The sequence below is a fragment of the Schistocerca serialis genome, chromosome 2 (assembly GCF_023864345.2).
Source record: "Schistocerca serialis cubense isolate TAMUIC-IGC-003099 chromosome 2, iqSchSeri2.2, whole genome shotgun sequence".
In the NCBI taxonomy this organism is placed as follows: domain Eukaryota; kingdom Metazoa; phylum Arthropoda; class Insecta; order Orthoptera; family Acrididae; genus Schistocerca; species Schistocerca serialis.
This window is the reverse complement of record NC_064639.1, coordinates 895,038,830-895,045,353: the sequence shown is the minus strand read 5'-3', so window position 1 is coordinate 895,045,353 and position 6,524 is coordinate 895,038,830. Positions and strand designations below refer to the sequence as shown.

General features: G+C 44.6%; 1 non-coding gene across 1 annotated transcript; it reads right to left on the bottom strand.

Moving 5' to 3' along the window:
* Window positions 1-6,028: 6,028 nt before the first annotated feature.
* Trnas-gga (transfer RNA serine (anticodon GGA)) lies at window positions 6,029-6,103 on the bottom strand. The gene has a single exon. It is a non-coding gene; the product is annotated as a tRNA-Ser (tRNA).
* Window positions 6,104-6,524: the final 421 nt, after the last annotated feature.

The window sequence follows — 6,524 nt, the reverse complement described above, 5'->3', positions numbered from 1 at the left end:
TGCCTGTGTCTATGTGCCTGTGGTTCTGTCAGTGTGATCATGTGATGTATCTGACCCCAGGAATGTGTCAATAAAGTTTCCCCTTCCTGGGACAATGAATTCACGGTGTTCTTATTTCAATTTCCAGGAGTGTAGCTGATATCTTTGTCCCATCCGAGCTGACGCTCCGTCTCCAATAAACTGTTTTGTCATTACTTACCGACGCTCTGCTGAATTGTGCGCAGCTTCCCATATTACGAAAAAGGTCATTGTCCACATTATCAATCTCTACACTAAGGAAAAAATTATGTTACAAACCTAAAACTAAATTATGTGAACTCGTGGGCATAAAATATAAAATACCAAAAGCGGCGATTCACACTCCACCTGTTTGAACTCTTTTCTTGGGCTTCTTTAGGGTTCCGTTCTAGGCTCGGTGTGCTCTCGAATCCGTACTCACGTATACATACTCTGTAACATATTTTGCGCTGATACTAAAAAATATTCAATTGGTAACAGAGAGAACCTATTGAGCCATCGCGTAAGTGAATGTTTGGGAGGTGGGGGAGTCGCCCCCGACACACTTTCACATTGCAGATGCCAGTACTAGATTTCGGTAAGACGTATGTACCGGTACCGTACGAACGCACGCACCAGTAACGTTACCTATGTACACTACATTTTTTGACTCGACGCATGAGACTTATTGCGGGCACACCAGGGCGCAGTAAATATAAATTCAATGAATATGTGGTCTAGATGCAGTTTTGGCCAGCTTGTTGATATTGTGCCATTAGCAGGATCTTGAGAATACTCGCCGATAGTAATTGATAGTTACTTGATTGACGCGTGGAGAGTTTGCCACCAGCTGTGCCACGAGAGCAGCTTTTAGGCGGCGAGCAGCGAGCGGGCGGCTGGGAGCGCGTAGGCGCAACACCCGAAACCAGTTCCCGGCTTGGCTTTGTTTAATAAGCGGCGAGGCGCGGGTCCCCGCTGATTTACAGCTGCTTATTTGTGGGCCGCCGGGCAATCCGAGAAACACGAACGGCAGATATTTCACTTTGTCTCCCCGAGGTTTGGGCAGGATTTTTTGACGCCGTTGTTTTTACTGCTCCGTAAACCAAACAAAAGTCAGTGTCGGATCCAGTAAAAATAAATCACGGGATAAGTGGGGAGGGAGAGATAAATAGCACAGGGTGCCTCGCAGGACGTGTTACTCGGCGCACTCGTGTCACTGACGGTGCCGTCCTCTGCCTCTGCAGCAGCTGTCGCTCAAGATGCATGGCGAACACGTCTGCTGTCTCATTCAGCATACGATCCGTAGTTACCGGTGCCGCGAGGTAGTGTTTAGACGGTAGTGGGTACTCGTTGTCACTATGGGAAACGATTTTTTACGTCTCTCATTTTCTACTTCTGAGAGTTGGGCGTGCTGTTGTAGAACGAACTTCGTTCTTCTCAGTCAAATATCCCAGTTGGCGGAGAATGGTGTAGACAAGCTTCCAGTTGGAATTGTTTTAGAGAAGAATTCCAGCCCCGGCATTCGCATAATTACCTGCCGAAAACCTTGGTCGGGACCAGGGGATTGGAACTATGGAACTATTTTTTCTGGATCATTGCTGACATTGTCCCAGCCAAAAATTAAAAGTGTGTGTGTGTGTGTGTGTGTGTTTGCGTGTATGTCTGTCAGCTTATCAGTGATACGGCTCATACTGATGGAAAAGTCGATTTATGCTCATATTGTCAATTGCAGATCACGAAGGCAAGAATTCCACGTTTGCCGCTGCTTGAACAGATTAGTTATAGTTGTAGTGTACCTAAATGAATCACTTTACTCTATGACGGCTTGCGTTTGTGTAAATAAAGCTATGGTCCTCCCGGTGGCGTGTTCCAGCAACATAATGCAGCGTTAGACATGGTCCTGTTGGAGGCTGTATTTTCTTTACTTCCTCCGACGTTCGAAGTGATTTACCTAACTAGTCATATACGATTTGTCTTGAAATTCACGTATAGGAGTCAGTGTCAGGGGTCAAAGAAGCACGAAGAGACAGAAAAAAATCGCAAGACTAATTGTGAACCGAGTGCCAAACCTTTGGATTGTAGAATCACACGTTCAGCCTCCGAGCCGAAGATTTGTATAGAAGGTTTGAGTCCAAAACTAAATTTTGATCTCCCTTAGAGAAAAAGAGAAAAAAAAAACTAGAATCACAACCAGTCACATTAACAGCTTCTCTTTATCTGGTGCGTGATACATTGACAGGAGTATAAAAAGGGCAGTACATCGTTTCTAGTTACAGTTGATTCTGAGTCTGTTCGTGGTAAAGCCGTGTTTGGTCTGTCTTTGTTAACAGACGTTACTGAGTATTGTGTGTGTGAAGAGAGATTCGCTGCAGGTGAGAAAACGATATACATGCCTACTTTAAGACGTCTAATACATATTTGTTGTCCGATATGAAGACCAAGTTGGAGTGGATGTTTGGTCTTATTGTAGGTGTATTTGATGTTCAGTCCTGTAGGAATAGGAAAACTGCTTTAATATAAATAACAAAGTATGATCCAGAACCATTTACGAATTGCAGTGAGTCAGCTATGTCTTTCAATGTTCGATTGCGTAGGTGGGCTAAACGGACGAAGAAGTTTGATTACACTGATCCATTCCTCGTCAGTCATAGGTCGCGTGCGAAATTTATTGATGGGAAATTTGATGCTTATGCCTGGATCTGTGATTGTAAAGTGTGTTCGTTAAGAAGAAATTAATCACTCGGATTCATGCATTTTTTTGTTGATCACATTGTTTAGTGGAGGCAGTTAATACTTTTCTAGCGAGAGCTAAAAAATAGCACGTTCGTCTATAAAAAAATTTTGGTACACCGATTTGCTGAGGAAAGTTGACACGTGGTTAGTGAAACCTTGATCGTATTTATTAAGTGCTTCAACGACATCTTTTGAGATCAGCTCCAGTATTAGCTCATATCTGACATAGAACTAATTCAAACGCAAAAAGTACAATGTTACTTTTACAAAGAAAGTGAGATGCCTTATTAATAATATATCATTTTTGGAAGAGCAAAGCGTTATTGCTTAACGACTGGTATAAGAAATAAGTTATTTTCACACGTGAATCAATTCTAAGTGGCACTGTTAATGTATTTCTGCTCACTAATTTTCACGGAATGGGAGGCATACTAAGGAAAATCTTCTTCGTTGGAAAAGTATGTGACTCTGACTTGATTTCCGTTTCGGCTTTGCATTGCAGTATTTTTCAGCAGATGATATCACTGCAACAGCATCAAGTTACTAAAAACACGGTATTAGCAGCCTCTAATGTTTTGTTTCTCTGAGATTGTCGGAACAAAATGATGTTTCAAACATGCTCCTATTGGGCTCAGAGTATTTCCCGAGCAGATTTCAGAGTGTGTGCTGTCCACGCAGCACTAGTAGATGTGAGTGTGTGTGAACGGCAGTATGATTTTGTTTACAAGGTCGTGTTAGCACTGCCGCGGTAATTGAGCGGTGACCCGCAGCTCGCGGGCAGCTCCTTATTTTCGATTTGCCGGTGCTTTTTGCCATCGCCGCCTGTGCGAAGAGATCTCTCGAATCGATCGGCCACGGGCCCCGCGGCGGGACGAGACGAGACGAGAGGAGCGTGGCCCCCGAGAACGGCCGCGCCACACTTCGCTCAATTATTTCCCCGCAAATTGGTGTGTGGGTTAGCGCGTCCAGTTATTAGGCGAACGAGATGCTTTCATGCAGTGCATATTTTCTGACTCGAGTCCAGCCTCGGAGGAATTACGAAACAAGTGGTAACAGCGACTGTGCGTGCTTTCAATTCGGCAGTACCCGAAAAATATTAAGACATCTACTAGAAGAATTAGACTAAGGAGTAAAACATACAGAGGGCTTCAGATGTTTGGCCCCTGGGCTAACTATGTCGGATAACTCCATCCTTTTCTTATACAGGTCGAACTCCGACTCCAACGTCAGAATTCCGGAGGTTTTCAGGGGCATTTTCCGAATTTCGTGATGTAAGGGATCCGTTACCTACAGTGCCTCTTTACAGGGTAATAACGTAATAATGATTTATTCGCTTTATTACCCCAGTTATCTTCAGTTACGTGAAGATACCTTCACGATAATGAAGAAAGCTGTAATGTGCAATCACCAAAACGTACAGAGTTACACAGCCGGCCGGAGTGGCCGCGCGGTTCTGGCGCTGCAGTCTGGAACCGCGAGACCGCTACGGTCGCAGGTTCGAATCCTGCCTCGGGCATGGATGTGTGTGATGTCCTTAGGTTAGTTAGGTTTAACTAGTTCTAAGTTCTAGGGGACTTATGACCTCAGCAGTTGAGTCCCATAGTGCTCAGAGCCATACAGAGTTACAGCCAACACTGCCGTAAAAACAAATTCGATACGGACGAGGCAGTTCTGAATTAAAGCTCGAGGCCGAAGGGTAAAGTGAGTATTTCTGTCAGAAGCAAGTGTAGTGAGTGAATGGAACAAGTTTGTTTCCAAACAAGACACACAGCGCGCACCGTCGACAGGCGCACTGTTGTGGTGCGATAGAGACACTAAGATAAAAAGGGGTAAGAAATCAGTCGAAAAGCAATTACTCTGGAACGAGTCAGCGGAGAACAGGGATCCCTTATACCAGAACATTCAGAAAATACCCACCAAGTAAACAAAAAGTAAGAACAAATGAGTACAATTTCAGAAGACATAGGATGATTTACTCAAGAGAAAAAGCTTCACAAATTGAGCAAGTCAATAACGCGTTGCTCCACCTCTGGTCCTCATGGAAGCAGTTATTCGGCTTGAGGCGCTGCAGTCTGGAACAGCGAGACCGCTACGGTCGCAGGTTCGAATCCTGCCTCGAGCATGGATGTGTGTGATGTTCTTAGGTTAGTTAGGTTTAACTAGTTCTAAGTTCTAGGGGACTAATGACCTCAGAAGTTGAGTCCCATAGTGCTCAGAGCCATTTGAACCATTTTATTCGGCTTGACATTGGTTGATACAATTCTTAGATGTCACCCTGAGGGATATCGTGCCGAATTCTGTCCAATTGCCTCGTCAGGTCGTAAAAATCCCGATATGGTCGGAGTTCCAAACGTTGTCAGTTGACGAGAGATCCGGTGACCTTTCTGGCCAGGGTAGGGTTTGGCAAGCACGTAAACAACCAGTGGCAGCTCTCAAGGTGTGGCCGGGCGTTATCTTGCTGAAATATAAGCCTAGAGTGGCTTTCCATGAAGAGCAACAAAACGGGGCGTAGAATATGGTCGACCTACCATTGTGCTGTAAGGGTACGGCAAATGACAACTAAAGAGGGTCCTGCTGAAAAAACAAATGTCAGCCCAGACCATCAATCCCGGTTGTGGGGCCAGTCAGGGTGGTATTCCACGGCTGTCTCGAATGTCTTCAGACTCCTCTTCGCCGCTCATCGGGGCTCTTTCATTTCACAGAATAGCAGCGCGTTATTGACTTGATCAATTTTTGAAGCTGTTTCCCTTGAATAAATCATCCAGTTTTTCTGAAACTGTAGTCATTTGTACATGTACATCACATCTACCGATTTCCGTCCAGTTCGGATAATTCCTTCGCGGTGCGTCGTTTTTCTTTACTCTGTCTCTCAACAACCTCTGAAATATTGTATCGGAGTTCAGGTAGCCCCGTATACGTACATTTAGTCATGTTTGTCAGCTGTTCTGTTACAAGGTACATTTGAAAATTGAATTTGAGCTTACCTGGTGAATACAGCTTCGTATTAGAGCAATGTATGGCATCAGCAGAACAATGACTTGTTGCAATCGATGTTTGAAGGCTGTGAACCCGAAGATAAGAAAGAGCTACGTACTTTCTTTAAAAAGTTTACTTTCAGCTCAGCTTTGGGGATCAGTGCGTTTCTCATATTCTACATCAGTTCCTCTTCTTGGCACATCAGTTCGTTGTGAGGTCCTTCCCCAAGAATATCTTCTGTAATGACATGATTCCAGAATGAGGTTTTCACTCTGCAGCGGAGTGTGCGCTGATATGAAACTTCCTGGCAGATTAAAACTGTGTGCCGGACCGAGACTCGAACTCGGGTCCTTTGCCTTTCCCGGGCAAGTGCTCTACCAACTGAGCTACCCAAGCACGACTCACGGCCCGTCCTCACAGCTGACATGATTGTTAGAAAGATGTACTGCAGTAGCTGCTAATAATAACTAATTTGTTTCGCCTTTATAATAATTTATAGAAGTACTTTAACGTTTTACGCAAAAAACTCAGTGGGTGGAAACATGTGGCTCTTCTCCGGGATTTTTATAGCAATTAGTGTATATAAAAACGCGTACAAATATAGATCTCGGGGAAGGGACGTGAGGAACAAAAAGGACCGCGCGGAATTAGCCGAGCGGTCTGCTGCACTGCAGTCATGAACTGTGCGGCTGGTCCCGACGGAGGTTCGAGTCCTCCCTCGGACATGGATGTGTGTGTTTGTACTTAGGATAATTGAGGTTAAGTAGTGTGTAAGCTTAGGCACTGATGACCTTAGCAGTTACGTCTCAAAAGATTTC